Genomic DNA, 22,153 nt, shown 5'->3' on the forward strand with positions numbered 1-22,153 from the left:
ATTGTATGGAGACACTAGATCCTTATCTGAAAGTGATGTTTCCTTGGACGACCAAGAACCATCTTGTTTACACATCCTTTTGGGATGATAAATTTATTAAACCCATCTATGCTTGTTGCTTCTTTAAAGTTCAGAGTTGATTCATAGAAAGCTTCCAATGATTCTTTGTAGTAGGATCATTTATGTATTTTAGATTCGGTTCTTTAGGACCAATTTCTAGCGGACATCTTTTGCTTGTTTATATTGTCCCTCATTTCGAATCTAGATGAAACTATTGGTTGCATGCATCTTCTCTTTGATGAGGATGATTCTTCTTCAGTTGTTGTGAGAGAACATTCTAATCCTCTTCTACATTCTCTATGTGATCATTCCTCATAGTTTGATATGAGCGTAGATATTTTGTCACAACATTTTGAGGAGATCTCTTTGCCTTCAGAGGAGATACTCGAGTCTTTCACTTGTGTTCTACATTAGTTTCTAGGAGATTCTAGATTGTCATCTTCAGCATTGTGGCTTAAAATGCCTAATTTAATTATGACAACTTTGAACATCGAGATGGAGACTACTGAGTAGACTTCATCAAGGACATCATTTCTTTTGAGTTTTCTTCCTACATATTCCTTTCAGAAATGGAAAGATATATTGCATACACATTTGATTTTGTTTCTTCCTAAGGGACAGATCAGAACCAAGTCCAGGTTCAAGTCATGTAGCCCACAAACTTTCACCGCCCAAAGCCTGATGAACCCACTCTACACGACAGATCAGAACCAAGTCCAGGTTCAGAAATGGAAAGATATATTGCATACATTAATCCGTCTTATACGATTCACCGAACCCTTCTGTTCACATCAATGCATCCTCCCTACTAGGACCCTGTAAACAAGGATAAGACATAAGAACCATTTGGAAACAGTATGCATGATAATCTAAAGTCCAGGTCCAGGTCCAAGTCGTGAGAACCAAGTCTAGGTCCAAGTCGTGCAGCCCATAACAAAAATCGTGATGAACCCAATCTACACGGCATACATAAATCCGTCTAATACCATTCACACGAAACCTCTTGCTCACATGCTCAATGTGAATCCACTCCTCCCTACTACACTTCACCTCAATCTGTCTAATACGACTGACTCAGATGCAACAACATTAGGACTGACTGTTCATGTATGAATCCTATAGTTGTTAGACTCATGTATGAATCTATCTTCTTTTTGGTTTGAAGGACTTTTAATGAACACGTGTAAAATTATTGGCTATTTGACGTTCATTTCATTGAAATTGTAGTATTGTTGAAAGAAAATATGAGTGAAGCGTCAATGTAGATGTTAATGAAGTGTTTATGTATATGTTAATCAACTTTTCAATTTGTTAAATGATTATTTGAAATTGACTGTTTGGTTCAAATAAAATAAATTTGTGGTATTGTTGTTTCAGTTGTCAAATCAGTTGTAAACAAATACGTTAAGAAAATAGGGTTTATAAGAAATTAGATGTAAATGAAGTGTTAAATTTGTCAATTGATTAATTGACTGCTTGACTTATATTCAAATAAAACGGTAGCATTGTTAGATCAATGGTCAAATCAGCTGCATCTAATTATGCTTACAAACTAAGCTTTATTTTTTAAAATTATAGATATTTGTGAAAAAAAAATTATTGAACCAATTGTCTTACAAATATGGGTGAAAGTGTTAATACATGATACTGAAAAAAGTTAAGATGAAGATGAAATTGACTGTTTGGTTCAAATAAAACAAATTTGTGGTATTGTTGTTTGTTTTATGGTATTGTTGTTTCAGTTGTCAAAATCAATTGTAAACAAATACCTTAAGAAAATAAGGTTTATAAGGAATTAGATGTAAATGAAGTGTTAAATATGTTCACTGATTAATTGACTGGTTGACTTAGATTCAAATAAAACGGTAGTATTGTTACATCAATGGTCAAATCAGCTGTATCTAATTATGCTTACAAACTAAGCTTTATTTTTAAAAATTATAGATATTTGTCAAAAAAATTATTGAACCAATTGTCTTCTAACAAATTTATTTTATTATAAATGTATGATAAAAAAATATGGGTGAAAGTGTTAATACATGATACTGAAAAAAGTTAAGATGAAGATGAATTACAAATTTGTCAATTGACTAATAGACTCTTTGACTTTGACTTTAACTTTGACTTTGACATTGACATCGATATTTAATTTTGTTCGGTGATAGATCTGAAGGGAATGACAATGTGCTTTCAGATCAGTATTTCTATATGGTGATTCATTTTCTATTAGTCCCATGAAGATTAAGTAGAGTCTTCAGTTTGATTTTTAATTATATTTTTCAGATGAATGTAAAAAGTACATTTTTCTATTGTGATTTAAAAGAAAAAGTTTATATCCAACAATCTTGGAGATTTGTTCAAATTGGTGAAGAATATCTGATGTGTAGACTAAAAAAATCTCTATATGATATTAAACAAGCTCCACGGGCATGGTGCTCCAAGATAAATGAATGCTTTATAAAAGAAGGATTTAAAAGAAGCAAAGCTGATCTGGATGTGTATGTAAAGTATTTTGATGGTAAAATTGTTATCATTGTAATTTATGTGGATAATTTAATCATTATAGGAGATCACATGCAATTTATTGAAATACTAAGGATCAAATTAAACAAGCTTTTGAAATATCTGATCTAGGATTAATGCATTATTTCTTAGGTATGCAAGTTTGGTAAAAAGAAGGAAGTATTATGCTTTCTCAAACTAAATATGCTCTTGATGTATTGAAACAATTTAATATGAGTAACTGTAAACCATCCAATACACCATGTGAATGAAGTGGGATTAAAATTGAGTGCCAATTCTACTCAAAAGAAGGTGGATGGAAAATTGTATAGACAACTTGTTGGTAATCTCTTGTATCTTACTATAACTAGACGAGATATTGCATATGCAGTTGGGGTTGTATCCAGGTACATAGCAGACCCACATATTGAATAGTGAAAAGCAACTAAAAGAATATTGAAGTACATCAAAGGTACCTACAAGCTTGGAATTGAATACAAATATGGAGGAGATTCTACTTTAGTTGGTTATATAGATTATGATTATGCAGGTGATATTGATGATAGAAAATCTACTTCGAGATACATCTTTCATCTTGGATTAGGACTAATTTCTGGAAGCAAAAAAAGCAATCAACAGTGTCACTATCATCTACAAAAGACGAATATATTGGTTCATCAAAAGCATCTCAAGAAGCTTAATGGCTAAGGAGACCACTTGAAGAGACACATCATCCGCAAGATCTTCCAACTGTTATATTTTGTGATAATCAAAGCACTATAAAGCTAGCAAAAAATCCTGTCTACCATGCCAAATCCAAGCACATAGAAGTTCATCATCATTTTATTCGTGACTTGATTGAAAATGAAGTAGTGCAGTTACAATTTTGTGGAACTGAAGATCAACTTGCAGATATATTTACAAAAGCACTACCTATAACAAAGTTCGTCCAAATTGGGAACTTGCTTCATCTTTAAGAAGTTGCTATGTGAAATATTTGTATTTATCCTCTCCCGATAAACATTATGGGGGGTGTTAGAGATAATGTTTATCTTCTAGAAAGTAACAATATTTATCTTTGTTAAAGTGATAATATTTATCCAAATAAGTGATAATGTAAATTTTGGAAAGTGTTGGAAATTACATTATAATATAAGAACTATAAGAACTTTCCCGCATATGGAACTGACAACGCTGTGTTAAAATTGTCCAGTTAAGTGGATAAGAAAAGATTAGATTTGATGAGGTTGAATAAGCAGTGATCATTTTGAGTTACAGGCAAGTTCTTTCAGGGTGCACTTAACCATTTTACAGCGCAGAAATAGTTTTGTAGAGTTTGAGCTAAGGCTGCTGGATATAGTGTTTAATCTTGTCAACATTGGCATAACTTTCAGACTTATATTGGCTGCTGGAAGTTCTTTAAAGAAGGTGATAATTGTTTAGTTCAAACTGTTGATAAGGGCATTATATTTACAACATGCATTTTTTTGAGCTTGAGGATGTCATCAACCTGTATATATTAACTCTCCTCTGATATAATGTATTTTCTCCAGGATACTGCTTACTAAGGTGGTTGGATCTCTGAATCGATCTCCTTTTCAATAATTTTTTTTTTAATTTATATTTTTTTATTTTATTTTGTTCGGTGATAGATCTGAAGGGAATGACAATGTTCTTTCAGATCAGTATTTCTATATGGTGATTCATTTTCTCTTAGTCCCATGAAGATTAAGTAGAGTCTTCAGTTTGATTTTTAATTATATTTTTTATTTTAATTGATTAAATGAACAACTAATAGAGTTTGATATATGGCCAAGATTTATTTAATATTTTGTTTAAAGAAAATAAAATTGAAATTAATTTATTTCATTAAAAATTGATAATTAGAAAAAATGTCTAGTGAAATTGTATTAAATAAAATTTTGAAAGTATATTAATAAATAGTGAAAAATTTAGTGGCTAATATTTGTCAATTGACTAAGCTAATATTTTATAATTTATTGTAGAAATCTAAATTAATTCAACAATAATATATCATAATTATTAGTTACTTTAGAGTTATGTCAACAATCCTTAGTTGCCACTATTGATCTAAAATATGTAATTGCACCAATGAAAATCAATCGAAAATATACAATTGCGTTAATGAAAATCAATCGTCTAAAAGCAATTTTTGGTACAATTTCTTCAATCTCATTTCTTTTAATTTGAATAACTTAATAAATACATTTATTATTAAGTGAATTTATAGATTTTTGGTATATTCTTTTAATGGCATGACAACATCCAAAGCAACTTGAAAGGGATTTGTAAGGCATAAAATATATGTGGCTTTGTTTCAACAAAAGCATAATCTCTTTTGATAAGATTGGAATAAAGAACAAAATATGTAGGGTTTTTAAAAAAATTAAAATAACAACAATGGAATTAGAATAAGAAAAGCATAATTTATTTTGGGAAGATTAGAAAAAAGAATAAAATATGTAGGGCTTTTCAGAAAAGTTAAAATAATAATAATGAAATTACAACAAGAAAAGCATAATCTCCTTCAGTAAGATTGGAATAAAAAATAAAATATGTAGGGTTTTTCAAAAAAGTTAAAATAATAATAATAATGGAATTAGAACAAGTGTCACATTGGCATAATTTGTTTCTTTAGAAGATTTTTTTGAATTATGTGTTTGATATGTATTCTAAATGAATTAGGCTTTTTGTTTGATATAACACCTTCAAATATTCCACCCTTCAAATCAACTCCTAAATGTTAATTGAAAATATGTTCATATTTAAATTTTGATTTTCAAAAAAATAATAATAAATAGAAAAAATGATCTAAATCATTTTGTGACTGTAAATGTTATTTAATATACAAAAATATTTAATATATATTTAACTTAATTTATTAAATTTTATTATATTATTTATTTTATTTTATGTGAATTACTATTTATATTTATTTAAAGGTGTTTTTACTTAATTAAGAGTAGTTTTGTTAGCTTAAATGTTATTTTATTCAATTATTTTTCTACTTTAAGATTTATTTTATAGTTTTCATTTTTTAAAATATATGTTAGGTTTTTAATAGTTTTGGTTAACATGCTTGTTTTATTACACTCCACTCCTTGTTTTTATAGTTATGTCTCTTGATATAATTATGTAATTTTTATATTCATTAATTAAAAAATTTGTAAAAAAATATAAATTATTTAAAAAATTCTTTATGTTAAATATTTGTACCACTTTAAGGAATCAAATTCTTAATTATTCCAATTTGTACCTAAATTTCAATGGGGCTAAACATTACCGTATTAAAATTTTGCAAACTCTTTGATTACGAAGTTGCAAGTTGGAGATGAACTTACAGGGTGCTTTCGATGTTGGGATAAGGAAGAGTAGAGGCAATCAACTTGCTAAGAGGAGAAGAATAAGAAGGGAAAAAAAAAAAATTGCATGTATGTTATAAGTGTTCAAAACAACCATGAAAGATGTAGGATGAAGAAAAATTTACAGCTTAAAAAGAGTGTAGCAAATAAGGTTGAAGGAAAGAGGTTTGAGTATTTGAAGGCATGAAGCGCCTAGAAATATTGTAAATTTTTTAAATTTTGTCTCTTGTTGAAATCATTCATATATCTAATTGCTCCTGAGGAGTTTTCTTGTATGAATGTGTATATGATATTTGAGATAAAGATATGTTTCATATTTATTTTTTCATATATATGTTAATGTAGATTGGATGACATGTTAAGCCTATAATATTGAGTAGTTTGATAAGATCCCTCATTCTTGTCTGCATCAGGACTTCAACCACGAACTTATAGAGAAATTCAAGGAATGAATCCTCCATTTTGACACATAGATTTTCATACAAACTATTAATCATGTTAACCTTTATACAATAATCAATTTCATGAAGAAATTGTATTATTCCCAAAAATTCCATGGCTAGGTGACTTAAAATTTTATTGGACTAGTGATAATGACTTTCAAAATAATTAAGCAATTTTGGACTTAAATTTTTTTAGTGTGTGTAGTATGTTCTTACTTGTAAGTATTTATTTTCCTTTTTTGTTACTGTATACGGTGAAAATGGATAACAACAATGATGAAAGACTAAATAGATTCAACCACAAAACCCTAGCCTAACAACAACAAAGATCCACCATAACATATGAAGATTACCTAAGACAATGCAAATCAAATGAAATCACAAAGATTATACCATCAAATGTCCAATAGGGTTTGGATCTCCATTCTTCCTATCTCCATTGATCTTGCTTGATATATTTGCTCTCAGATTTTATGTGCACAAGAGCTCAACAAAGAACAGAATGTGGTTGCAAGTAGGATCGCATATGAAAAGCGTAGTGTAGTCAAGTGGTCAATTGATCAAGTAGTTAGTTAGGGTTTGATAATGAAGGAAGCATCTCCTTATATAGAAGACACCATAAGAAATGGAGGGATAAGATTGAGAGGTGTAAAAGGAGGTCGGCTATGATTAGAGGGTAGGTAAAGAAAATAATAAAATAATGAAAGGGGAGGTAGTGTATGAATTAAGTGATGAATGACATGTGTCATAGGTAGAAAAGGCTAATGAATTAATAAAGATTTATTTAATTAATAGAAGAAGTCGGATAATTAAATAAATAAAAGTATTTATTTAAATGAGAAATAAGGCTAGAAGAGGATAAATGAATTAATTAAATAAATAAATATTTATTTAATTAATAGAAGAATTAGGCTTAGATAATTCAATAAATAAAATATTTATTTAATTAGACATGACAATTTTAGGTGTCTACATTTTGCCCCTCTTTGAGACAATGCAGCTTGTCGCGTTGTTTCAAAGAAGATAAGATGAACTGATACAAAGTTGCCCCAAGATGGGAATGATATGCCCCCTCGGGAGACTGGATGAAAAATGTTTGAAAAGATCGCAGACAATCTCTCGATAAGAAAGAAAGGCTAGAATGGACTGACCCGATAAAGTGACAGAGTCACGAGATAACGAAGACTAACTCAGGAAACGAGGGCTAGGGCGAGGGCTAGGGTAGCCTATAAGATAGACTATGAGGGGAATACATCCTCATTGTCATCCACAAACCTAAGAAATCAGAGTGCAGAGCGAGATAGAGAAGCAGCAGTCAGCAGCAATGGCATTGGTTCATAGATTTGATCGTGTTCACCGATTTCAAAGGCCAGTAGAGGTAGGAGAGCCGGTGAGTACCATTAAACCTCCTTGTACCTTGTTGTATTAATTATTGTCATTAATGCATGTCAAGTAGAGAAATAAATGCGCTTTAGGATAATGTCAAAAAGTGTCAAAAACATCGAGGCATGTCTGTGCTAGTGCCAGGCGCGTCTGGGTTGGCTAGGCATGTCTGTGTTTGTGCCAGGCACATCTATGCCGGCAAAGGCATCTATGCAGGATGCGATCGCGTCTGCGTTGTGTAGGCACATCTATACAGAGCATAGACACGTCTGTGTCTTTCAGGTGCATCTGTACAGAGCAGGCGCGTTTATGCAATATGCAGGTGCGTTTATGTCATGAAGGTGCGTTTGTGTCTTCAAGGTCAAATCGACAGTTTTGTGATGAACATACGCTGTGGATTGGATAAGTTGTTGAGAGGATACACTCAAGCAGATCCTCTAGGGAAGACTAGGATAGCAAATAGGGCTAGGATTGACAGTTTTGTGATAGAACATATGTTGCCAATTAGGAAACTACTCAAGAGGATTCACTCAAGCAGAGACCCTAGGATAGGATAGGTTAAGGTAATTTGTGATGAACAGTGAGTACCAAGACATAGTACTTTGTGATGAACAGGGAGTACTAAAATATGAGCAGCACTTTGTGATGAACAGGGAGTGCAAATGTGAGCAGCACTTTGTGATGAACAGGGAGTGCAAAACACGTAGTACTTTGTGATGAATAGGGAGTACTATAATATGAGCAGCACTTTGTGATGAACAGGGAGTGCAAATGTGAGCAACACTTTATGATGAACAGGGAGTGCAAAACATGTAGTACTTTGTGATGAACAGGGAGTACCACTAGGATAATCAGCAACACTTTGTGATGAACAGGGAGTGTTACTAGGATAGAGTACCATACGCACTTAGATAAAAATTAGCATTTTGTGATGAACAGTGAATGCCACTATGACTGACATGATTGATTTGCATTTTTGTAGGAGTACTTGCCTATGCTAGAGTCACGGGAGAGATTCCCATCGACTCAAAGATTGCAAGCTGAGCTGACAGTTGTTGAGAGAGCTACTATTGATGCTATGGGCTTATGCCACATTTTGTATGTGCTTGAGTTTCGGGCGAACATGGGTTTGCTGACTGCATTAGCTGAGAGGTGGCACTCTAAGACTTGCACATTCCATTTGTCGATGGGTGAGATGATAGTCACCTTGGAGGACGTTTATAGGATTCTGTGGATACTGATCGAGAGGGAGATAGGGAGGCCTTGAGATGAGTGTTTCAGGATCCAGGACTGGAGATGAGGGCTAGACACATGGCATGGGATACCATGACATAGACAGGACTAGCACTACTAGCAGTGCTAGGAGGAGTGATCAGTGGGTTCTTGTGTCCAGACAGGGCGACACGAGGATTGGCTGTGGGTTGGGGGAGCACCTTAGAGACACTGGTTACACAGCACACCAGATATGCCTGGGGACCGTGTGTGTTGGCACACTTATATTATGAGCTGCATTAGTTTGTTTATCATGGATCCGTAGTATTGGGCTGCGGAGTCACATTCCTACAGGTATGGACCTATGAGCATCTATCGGTTACCCGACCGATACACTTTAGGGGTAGGGGTCATGGATACAGTTTTGTACATCTGTATGATATGATTACCTCACAGCCATGGATTGGCAGGTTGGAGTACTAGCATCGAGTCTTGGATGAGATCGACACTATAATATGGAGGTTGTACCTTGGATGCGAGCAGTGGGAGGATGATGCAGTAGAGTTACCATACACCTTCCGAAGTAGATATCTAATTGGGCGGACACCCTATGCATTGGAGAGGCAGCTAGTAGACAGAGTGGGTAGATAGTTTGGCAGGATTCAGCAGATGCCACGGGGTTCCAGGATGTATGCTCGGATAGTCAGAGATCAGGCGCTCTTTGGGCCATTATTTTCGTATGATCAAGCCATGACGTAGCTAGTAGAGATAGTTCCCTTGCCGTAGGATATGTGGCCGGATATTAAGGATGCAGGCGTGGATGCAGAGTACACGACGTATTGGGCTGAGCATCCATTCCCACAACTAACAGACCCAGGGGAGGTGATAGATGGAGATGGTGGTGGGGATGGAGATGATGATGGAGATGGTGGGGGGAGAGGCCGATGGAGGAGGCAGGGTATAGTTGGAGAGAGGAGGGTGGCTCCATAAAGAGAGGGTGGGGAGGAGAGACAGGCTCAGGTGGTGAGGGGTCACGGTGGGTTGCCACTATAGGTGCCAACAGCATAGGGTCCTAGACAAGTGCAGGGATAGGGGCAGCGGCAGGTACAGGTACAGGCACAGGCACCAGTACAGGGGGAGCCACAGGCAGAGCCATAGGTAGAGGCATAGGGGGCCGAGGAGGAGGAGGATGAGCTGCTTAAGCTGAGGGAGATCTTCTAGGGACAAGAAGATGAGATTCAAGACTTGGAGAGGGAGACAGCCAGGCTCAGGAGACGACTGAGGGAGATAGAGCATGAGCGAGATCAGGCTATCTAGTGCTATATTGAGGCTGAGATAGCACTAAGGGCTGGGAGGCAGGCGACAGAGAATACAAGGCCTGGATATGCCTATGTGCTATGGGCAGGGGAGGAGATAGGTTACTGGTGAGACCTCTATTACGGGGCAGTGCCACCAGAGCAGCGGGCGAGGAGCTTCTACAGACCATCGCGGACAGTGACAGCTACAGGAGGGAGCAAGAGGAGACAGGCATCCAGCAGTGGGGTTATGGGTCCTCCACCACCACCAGATAGAGGGGACAGGAGAGATGATCCTGGGGTGGGTCCTTTTAGGGCTCAGACTCCGTCGAGGCCAAGTGGCTCCGAGGGAGGGAGTTCATCATAGCCGTAGAGGGCTCCCTATGTATCAATATTTTGTACCATTTTTTATTTTGATGTAAACACCTTCGAGTGATTGTAGCCATATGATTTTGACATCATTGTATCATGACACTTTATATATATATATGAGATGATTCATCTTTGCAGTAGCTATATGCATGTGTACCTATGTGATGAGATGTTTCATGATGTATGTGTTATGTGATGCTTATGATATGGATGCAAATATATACATAATGAAATGCAATATTTTTGTTCTTTTATGTTTTTAATATGTTATGCCAATGCAAATGTGAATGTAGGAAATGCAAATGAATATGATAATGCAAATGAATATGATAATGCAAATGAATATGATAATGCAAATGATAATACAAATGTGCTAACATGAGTTGTGTACAGGATGTGATGCAATTGTGATATCTATATGTATGTATGAAATGCTTATATGTGGTAATGTAGGTGCAACTACATGAAATGCAAATGTTTTTGGCGTGTCATTATACTCAGTCATGTGATAATGGGCTACACGGACTCAAGAAGGATGATGGAAGTCAATCAAAAAAGGGGGATGGAGGATAGAAGATATGAAAGTGAAAGAGCTTCTTGTGTGTTATCATCATTGAGCTTTATTATGGCAAGTAGGTTATGACAATTGAGGCATATGTTCAACCCAGAAAGTCATTGTACCTGTTTGCATGGAGATAAGATAGTCATAAACAAGGAATGCCCCAGTTCATACTAGACTCACAGTGTCCTCATATCTTTGGACAAGTCATAGCATTATTAAGAGACAATCCACAGATAACAAAAGAAAAATAGGTGACGATACCCCATCCTCGCCTTTCTAGTCAAAGGCATCCTTGAGATAGAATCCCTAGTCAGAGACATCCCGAAAAAGCTAAAAGACATGTCACCAAAAGATAAAATGAAAAGAAAACCAAGACTCGACACCAACATCCACTGTAGTCCTCAAGTTCAGTGTCTCTTGTCACTTGTATGAGTCTTATTTGATTATGGTCACAATGTTTACATTCACAAAAAGGATAGATAGCACTAAACCATATGTTGTCTGAGTCTGTTGAAAGATTTGATTTGTTGGAGCCCATTGTTACTATTGTGTCTCATCTGAAACTGACTGAATCCATGCAACTGATACTTTATTGTGGAGAAGATGAAAATTTATTGCAGACTGGCGATGCAGATGCTGCTTTATTGTGAGTTGTGCGCAGATAGACTAAAGAAAGATGGAAGAAACTGTACTCCTCGAAACATGCGATGCTCTTAGTTCCACACCCATTACTAGACATAGGATTTTCCTTAGCCATAGATAGGAGCTGATTTATTATGGATGGAAAAGGGTGAAAAGGAATGTTTATTATGGATGGCTAACTAATCTTAGGTAGATCAATGACAAGCCATGATGGGAATGGGTAAGTTTATTAATGGATGAATAGGTCATGAGTGTGTGCAAAGTGAAAGATGAAATGGAATCCTGAAGGAGGGAGGAGCAATGTCTCTACACATGGTGTCGGTGACCCAGTTTTCACCATGGTACTTGCCCAGGGTGCCACCAAAGTGGTTTTCACCGTTGGACAAAATTATTTCTCTTTACTTTTTTGATTTTTGATTTTTTTTTTTTTTGTTGTCACAAGGCACCTGTTTGCTAGGTTTTCACCAAGTAACAATTTTTTGTTTTATGATTTTTTTGTATTTTGAATTAGGATACTCCGAAGAGCTATGTGTAAAACTTGCGAAGGTGCATGCTATTGATAGGATCCTCCAAGGATTCACTCTCTATGGTTGAGAGCTGATATGCACCGGATCCATATGCTGCTGTGATGATGTAAGGACCAAGCCAGTTTGGTTCGAACTTGCCCTTCTTCTCTCTGTCTTGCTGATTTTTAGGATTTTCTCTGAGAACCAAATCACCTACCTCAAATGTGTGAGGCTTGACTTTGTGATTGTAGCTACGACTCATTCATTGTTGATAAGCCTTGAGATGATTAAAAGCAGTTTGTCTTCCTTCATCCAATAGTTCAAGTTCTTGTAAGCGGGAGACCCTATAGTCTTCATCACTGATAATGTTTTGCAAAGAGACTCGTAAAGAGGGTAGCTCGACCTCAACAAGCAAGATAGCTTTAGCGTTGTAAACAAGTGAATAGGGTGTATCTCCTGTAGGTGTGCAGACACATGTGCGGTAGGCCCAAAGTGCGGGATTAAGTTGGATATGCCAATTATGGCCAGCATCGTCGACTGTCTTTTTTAAGATTTTAAGGATTGTTTTATTAGACGCCTCAACTTGACCGTTACCTTGAGGGTAATATGGTGTGAGAAACGATGGGAAATATGGAAGCGGTCACAGAGTTCATGAACACCCTGATTTTTGAAGGGACGCCCGTTATCGGTGATAATGTAAACAGGAATACCGTATCGACAAATGATATAGTTGAGAATGAATGTAGCAATTTGTTTTCCAGTGACTTGCATGAGAGGCACGACTTTGATCCATTTTTTGAAATACTCTGTGGTAGTGATAATGAATTTATGACCATTGGAGGATGGAGGGTGAATCTTGCCTATGAGATCAAGTCCCCACTGACAAAAGGGCCAAGGAGTTGCAATTGGTTGAAGTTCTTGCGCTGGCACATGGATGAGGTCTCCATGAAGTTGACATTGCTTACATTTCTTGACAAACTGATATGAGTCTTTTTCCATATTGGGCCAGTAATATCCAGTCCTCATGAGTTTCTTGGCTAAGGTAGGACCACTTGAATGTGGACCACATATCCCTTCATGTACTTCACGTAACGCAATCTGAGCTTTGTCACTTTCCAAACATCTAAGAAGAGTGCCATCTAGACCTCAACAGTATAGGATATCGGCCAAAATGATGTATCGGGAAGATTGGTGAATGAAAGTGCGACGTTGGTTATTGGATAAGTTAGGAGGAAGATTATTATCACGAAGGTATGTGAAGATGGAACCATATAACTGGGACTCAGGACTGACGACACATATTATCTCAGTAGGAGTGATTTCATATGAAGGAACCAAAAGGTTATCCACCAAGAACTCATAGCGGGTCTCATTCAGAGATAGATCGATTAGTGAAGCAATTGTAGCCATGGCATTTGCGGCTCGATTCTGCTCTCTTGGTATCTACTCAAAGTCTATCTTTGTGAAATGTTGTTTCAGGTCATCCACCATTCTTTTGTAAGGCATTAATTTCTCATCCTTTGTTTGGTATTCATCAGTTGCTTGATGAATTACAAGTTGAGAGTCCCCAAAAACATGAAGTTCCTGGATCTTCCACTGAACTACTATTCATATTCCAGTTGTTAATGCCTCATATTCTACTATGTTATTAGTGCAGGGAAATGATAATCAATATGATTTTGGTATAGAATCCCATTGAGGAGTTATGAAGAGGATACCAACTCCTACCACATGCTGTGTGTATGAGCCGTCAAAGTATAGTTGCCATGGCTTTGCATGTGACACTGTTAAAATGAATTCATCTGAAAATTCTAAAATTAGAGGAACATCATCTATCATGGGGGCATCTGCTAACTGATCTGTGATGGCTTGTCCTTTTATTGCTTTTATGTCCACATACTCGATGTCGAATTCACTCAGGATCATTACCCATTTGGCTAGTCACCCAGTAAGTGTTGCTTTATTGAGAAGGTATTTCAATGGATCTATCCTTGCAACCAACTTAGTCTTATGAGTTAGCATGTAATGTCATAATTTCTGCGAAGCAATGACCACGGTGAGACATGCGCGCTCAATTGGTGTGTAGTTTAGCTCATATCCCACCAATGTGCGACTGTGCCTTTTCTTTGCCCTCAACAACTTGTTGTGCTAAGAGTGCCCCTAGTGCTATTGAAGTAGTTGATATGTATAGTAATAAAGGCTGATCTAGAACTGGTGGCATCAAAACTGGCGGATTCAGAAGATAATCTTTGAGTATTTGGAAAGCCCGTTGACAGTTATCATCCCATTCGAATTTGATGTTTTTATGTAGCAAATGCTGAAAGGGATTACATTTATCTACAAGTTGTGCTATGAATCTTTGTATGGACTAGAGTCTCCCTTGCAAGGATCGAAGCTAACTAATGTTTCATGGTGGTTGCATCTCTAGGATGGCCTTGGCTTTTGTTGGATCGGATTCAATTCCTCTTTTTGACACAATGAATCCCAGGAGCTTCCCGAAGGTTACTCCAAAGACACATTTCTTGGGGTTCAATCTCACTTTATATTTTTCCAACCGATCAAAGATGAGTGAAAGTATGTCCAAATGTGTATCTCTGTCTATTGATTTTCCCAAGAGGTCATCAACATAATCTTCCACAGTAACGTGCATGAGATCATGAAAGATAGTAGTCATGGCTCTTTGATATGTAGCACCTACATTTTTTAGCCCAAAGCGCATGACATTCCAGCAGAAAGTTCCCCAAGGACAAGTGAATGTTGTTTTGTGCTAGTCTTCGGATGCAATTTTTATTTGATTGTAACCAGAGAATCTATCCATCAAGGATAACATCGCATGACCTATTGTGAGATCGACAATCAAGTCAATATTTGGTAATGGAAAATCATCTTTAGGACAAGCTTTGTTGATGTCTTTGAAATCTGTACATATTCTGATACTATGATTTGGTTTACTGACAGGCACTAAGTTAGAGATCCATTGGGGATAATTAATTGGGCGTATGAATCCGACATCCAATAATTTCTCAAGCTCTACTTTGACTAATAATGTGACTTATGCATGCATCTTTCTTAATTTCCATTTCACTAGTTTTGCCCCCGGTTTAACTATCAAATGGTGCATTACCAAATCCATATCCAATCCAGGCATATCAGCGTATGACCATGCAAAGTTGATTTTTTGTTTCATGAAGAAACTTATGAATTTTGACCTTTCTGACTCTGTCAAAGATTGAGCCAGGAATATGTTGTGTGGAACTTCTTCTATACCAATATTTGTTTTGATAGTCTCCTCTACCAACATGGATGACTTTTCCTCATATGATGCTAGGAGAATGTCGAGCCTTCTATCTTCGGGTGCCTCAAAGAGGTTTTCACCCTTAGATACATCCTTTCTTTTTACTATTCTGGGGTCAGACAATGCCACAGTGTGGTTTTCACCATAAGACCCTTGGTTTGTTTTTATTTTTATATTTTTGCAACTGGAAGGTTCGACACCCTCACCAAAATATGCCACACTATTGAGTTCTATAGTGTATCCCGCTTTATGGTCCCCATGAGGAATATCCTCTCATATGCCAAGATAGTCAATAAGTGCATCATCATTTTGGAATGTGTCAAACTGTGCAGGTCCTTCATGGTCCCAGTCAATAAGTTGGTGGTGAACAAGGGGAAGGCCTTTGATGTCTTCAAAGTTAGCGGGGTTAAGAGTCAAGATGAAGTTATATTCAAGTATGTCAAGGTAGTTATCAAGGTCATCATTGGCACTCTCTTCATCAGTCTCGATTGTGAATGAATCCAAATTATCATCACAAGTAGCACATTCCAAGATAGGTGTTCTCATTCTATGTGATTTCAACCTAGGACCTAGAGGCAAAGACTGTATGGGTTCCTCTGGGGTTGTTTCTTGACCAACTTTGAATTTCCTATTAAATTCCTCTTCTTTTGTTGGTTCACCTAGTTCTCTGAATGTCTCAGCGAGCTCATAGTCATTAGAGGATTTGTCTGAACCCCATTCCCATTCATTGGAGTCTGTGGAATAGCGATTCTCTTGTTGAATTTTGGCAGCTTTGATTTGTAATGCTTCTTCTGTCCTTTGAGTGTGGACCTTGGAAGTCATGAAGCCAATTCCTTTCGAGCATTCCTTTTTTAATGACAATTCAGGTTGTAAAGGTTCAATGATGCCTTCCTTTCTTAACCCAAGAGGGCTTTTGCCATCATGCCCAAATTTTTGTAGAATCTTGAACCCTTTGCCATACTTCTCACATGGTATACTGATGTGATCTTGTGTATCATTTTCAAGGTCTTTGTAAAGCATTTTGTATAAGTCTTCCTCTTCCAGTTCACCCCATCTTTGAAAGATAGTAGGGTCCCATTTGAGTATAATGATAGATACCTGCTTATTAGGATGTGGTCTTCCATATTATTTTGGTGAATTCATGACTTGTTGTATGTTCATGGTCTGATTCAAAGTGTATTCACCTATGCCCTTGTCCTGGAATTCGCCCTTAAGTTCACCTTGTTTTGATGTCAAAGGTTTTAATGACTTGGGATCAATGTATGCAGAAGAAGGAACAACTTCACGATTACTGTGAATGATGGTCTTAGTTTTTGATCTCAAGTTATTGCAGTATATGAACAGATTAGGATCACCATTAACTGTTATTTCAACTCCATTGTGAGGAAAATTAATGCATTGGTGATATGTAGATGGGACTGCCCTCATTTCATGAATCCAAGGATGTCCTAGCAATATGCTGTATGTGAGATCTAGGTCTAGGACTTGACAAACCACATCCTTTGTAACTGGCCCAACTCTGAGAGGCAAGGTGACTGTGCCTTTGGATGAACGCTCTTCATCATCATATGCCTTGATGGTAATTTTGTTTGTAGAATTCACAGCTTTATCAGAATATCCCAATTGTTTAATAGTGCTCAATGTACAAATGTTTAGACCTGCTCCTCCATCTATCAGGACTCGTTTGATTCTATGTTTGTATATGAAGGCTTCAATGTGTAATGGTGCATTATGTGGCTGACTTACAGAGGGGTCATCAGCTTCTGTGAATGTAAGAGAGTGTGGAATGGAAAGGTATCCCACCATGGCTTGAAACTGGTCCACGTTCAAATCAGTAGGAATGACAGTGTCTCTCAAAATTTTGTCAAGAATAGCTTTATGTGCAGGGGATATGCGTAAGAGCTCAAGGATGGAGATAAGTGCAGGTGTTTTCCCTAACTGCTCTACAAGGTCGTATTCAGGCTTGGTCGATGAGGAAGCGGTGTTTTTAGCTGGAGCACCTTGCAAAGTGAATTTACCTTGATGGGTTGTAACATGACATTCAGAGGTAGGTTCGAAAGAAGATCCAATTCCTTTTAGGACAATCTTGGGTCTCTAGGTACAATTCTCAGGGTTTTTGTCCTTGATGATAATAGTAGAGACATAATTATCCATCGAAATGTGATTGATAGTTGAATCATAGTTATAGGATGCTTTGGTATAGTTGGTTTGGTCATCTGTGGCTAAAGCTTTTCCCTTGTCATGCTTTGGAAATGGTTCCTTAAACATCTCATGTTCTTGATTGGATGAGTGTCCTTCAATCTCAATGTCACCTCTATCAATGAGATCTTGTATGATGTTCTTCAGTCAATGACAATTTCCTGTTTTATGACTCTTGCTCTTATGGAATTTACAATACTCATCATCATTCCACCAATTTGGTTTGACCTTTGGCTCATATGGCAAAAAATATGGAATTTTGATTACTTTGTTTGCCACTAACTTTTTGAAAACAGACTCAAGTGGTTCTCCCAATAGGGTGTACTTCCTTCGTGATTTGGAAGTTGTTTGAGTATTCACTTGATTGTTTGTAGAGCTTGATCCAGAAAAAAAAAAATTTGGTCATACCATATTGGCATCCACAACACCATCATTGATTGTGTTCTTGTTTTTATTCCAAAATCTTGGCTTATCTTTTCCTTTAAAGTCCTCTTTGTTTTCAATCAATATCTTAATGACTCCTTGATCAATTAGGACTTTCTCTGTTGCTAAGCCTTTTTCAATGACATCCTTGAAGGTGGACAAACAAGCTTTTCTTAGGTCATAACCAATGTCTTTGTTAACATTCTGAGTGAACATTTCTACCATTTATTTTTGTGGAATTTCACAAGAGCATCTGCTGGCTAGATTCCTCCATCTTTGTAAAAATGATGCAAAAGACTCTCCCTCTTTTTGCTTGGTGTTGCACAAGGTAGTGATTGATATGTCTGTCTCTATGTTATATGAGAAATGTTGGATAAATTCCTCTACTAAGTCACCCCAAGACTTAATTCCAGGTGGAAGTTGGGAGAACCATTCCATAGCTTGATCACCTAAGCTCTGTGGGAATAATCTCATCAAATATGTCTCTTCTACTGCTACCTCAATGCAAGCTATGAAAAATTGTCTTATGTGTGCCTTAGGGTCCCCTTTTCCTCTATACTTATCAAACTTAGGTGTCACAAAGTGTGTAGGAAAAGGAGGCATTGGAATTCTCTTGTCAAATGGATAAGGACATATGTCTCTCATTGTGTATGTTGGCTTTGGTGTATTTATGTCCTCCATTTTCTTTTGTAAGTCCCTGATTTGCTATTCCAAAGTGTTGTTAGGTGGAGATCGACTTCTTGGACCATACCCCATGCTTGAGGCACCAATTGGAGGAGGAGCATGTTGCATATATGGATGATATTGATCATACACATGTTCATATGGAGGAGGTCTATAATGATGTTGCATATATGGACCACTTGGTATAGAGTCATGGTGAGGAATGGAATATCTGCTTTTTCCATGTAAACCATACTCTATAGGAATGTCATGAGTTTGTTCTAGTGTGTTGCCCCCAAATTTGACGTGGGGTTTCCTTATGTCCAAATTTTGAGCATGCCTTTGAATATCCAATTGCTTTGGTGGTTCATCCTTAGCATTGATATGTGATTGAGCATATTTTTCTGTATAAGACTTCCATGATGGTTTGCGAAGGTGAGTATCATATCCTTGACCATGTGTGTATGGGACCTCTGGTTTTTGAAACAAAGATGATGGTGATTCAGGCACCATATGTGGTCCTCTATTGCCTCCACTATTAGGCCTCCTTTGATCCATGTTGGAGTGATATTGTTGCAAAGGTCTATGTTCCATTATTTGAGACATGTCAAAATCATGAGGGATCTTGGTTCCACTTTGTGCCATCACTTGTAGGAAGTATTGTCTATCTCTCCTCATTATTTCCTCAACCAATCGATTGAAATGGGGATTCATAATGGTGTCTTCCACTTCCGTTGAATGTACTGAAATGTTGTCTATATTGTCATTATGTGTATCATTGTTGTTTGTAGTGTCCATGTGCTCAACATTTGGAATGTTTCTATAGGCATCCATGTCAAGTAATGTAGTATGATCAGAATTGAAAAAGATATCATTGTCATACTCATAGGAGCTCATGTTTGTGGACTCTTGAGCCTGTTTAGTTTCTCTCCTAGATTTTTGGGAATGGGTTTCAACCATGAACTAGGTATTGACCAATATGTGTGATACTAGATGAAAATGGAAAGAGTATGGAAGACCAAGAGTTGGATGGAATGTAAATGAATCTAAGGTTTTACTTGCAATGACCAAAGTGTAAGACCAAGTATGTATGTAGTAGAGTAGGCATGCCTTCCAAAGAGAGGATAGTTTCTCTTGATAAGGTAAGTTGACCTTGACTATAAGTAAGACAAAATGAGACCCAAAGGTGATAGACCTTGATGAGGGACCACTTAGCAAAATGTTGTTGTATGTAGTGTGTTGACAAAGTATGATGAGGACAAGCAAGTGACCTTTTGACTCAAGTTTAGACAAATGTGAATGTAATGTAAGGTGTAAAGAAATGATGGACTTTGTGAGACCCAAAAATAGGTTGAATGCTAGATGAAACCTTGGAGAAATAACCTAGGAAGATCAAGAATTCCAAAACTGATTGTGTTTGTTTGCTAGACTGTAAAAGTTTTTCAATTCCGAACACGGACGTGCCTGTATACTGCACAGACCCCATCCCAAGATGCACCTTCCTAATTGCCTACTTTTTTTCCCTATTTTAGGAGGACAAGGGTTATTTGGCAACCCTATCTTAACTAGGGTTCCCTTGGCACCATGACCCCCCTTAAACATGCCCTATTTCAAATAGTTTAGATCACTTTCCCTTCTTGATGAGTTTTGATCCCTATGCCTTAATTTGATCATTGGAGCTTAGCCTAATTGGTAAATTACCTAGGGAAAACTATATAAAGGCATCCTAGCAATTTTATTAGGTGTGTAAAACATACACAATATGCAACACATTCCTAACCATCTCCTATTTGTTGCATGTGTCATTCATGAACAAGAAGTAAACAAACTATATTTAATACCTAGGTGCAAAATGTATATAGTCTATATTGAGACCATTTTTACTTCTCCATGTGAAGTAATAGGTCAATTAGTAATTAAGAATATAGTCATTGAATTGTTTAGCTTCTCAATCAAAACTTTTGTGTCCTCCATATTTTTTCGAATAAATGTCACTACACAAATGAACTTTGTCTCTATGAAATGTAGAGTTTTTGACCAAATTGATTACACCCACTCTTACAATTAGTTATTTCTATAGTATATATCAATCCAAGCTCTAGCTAGTATATCTAAATCCACACCACCTCTATCTAACCATGGGTATCTTTAATGTACTAAATTTTGGTAGGTGAAAGAAAATGAATAGTTTTTCTTTTTTTCATCCAACTAACAAAATTACCAAATAGGTTAAACACATAGCTATTAGTGGATCTCTTACTATGAATTTCACAATTCTAATCCATATCCATAAAATTATGTGTGTTCAATAGCTCATTCAAATTAAGTTATCCACAATAACAACTACTCTAAAGCTCTATTAAGCTACAAAACAAATAATATTGTTGTGGCTTAATTTTTTTCCCCCAAATTAGGCATATACCTACTTGAAATTCCCACTATCTAGTGTTATAAAAATTATAATATACATAAGAATTCTAAAAACACTAGTTGTATGCTAGAAAATGTGGTCTTCCGCCTGCAAGAAGGAAAACACTTCAAACACACCATTGAAGCATTGCGTTAGATTGTTAGACATCAAAATACAAGAAATGAGTTAAAACTTTCTAAAATCGCCTCATTGTCCTCTATCCCTAAGTATCTTTGGATTCAAGTTGGCCCTCACTTGGGAGAGTAGCTTGATCCTCTAGATGTCAACCTAAGGAATGAGTTATGAAGATGCAACTAGAATCTAAATGGATGCAACTAATATTCTATAAAAATTCTAAGATGAAGAGATGAAGATGAAGGATGCAAGCTAGATGATTAGGATGCAAAGATGAGTTCCAAATTGAAACCTAAGGATGCTATGTGATTTAATTAAGCTAATATGAGGATGTAAGACTTGTAAAAGAAATGAATTAAGCTAAAAGATGAACTAAAATGAGTCTAAATGATATGAGATGGATGCTTGATGCTAATGCTTGGATGATTGAAGAAGAATTTGATGCTTGGTGATGACAAAGAGAGCTCCTTAACCTGCAATGTGACTATAATTTTGATGCACAAAAGACTTGATCAATTGGGAGAGAAATGGGCTCTATTTATAGGGAAATTGGAGAAATAGATGGTTGAGATTGAATAATCTCAACAAGGGCTAGGATTGAAAGCTATCAATCCATCGGAGTAATTCAATCCAATGCCAAGTTGAAAAATGTCACCTTGAGATGGCTT

Source organism: Cryptomeria japonica, chromosome 4 (assembly GCF_030272615.1).
Source record: "Cryptomeria japonica chromosome 4, Sugi_1.0, whole genome shotgun sequence".
NCBI classification, from domain to species: Eukaryota; Viridiplantae; Streptophyta; class Pinopsida; order Cupressales; family Cupressaceae; genus Cryptomeria; species Cryptomeria japonica.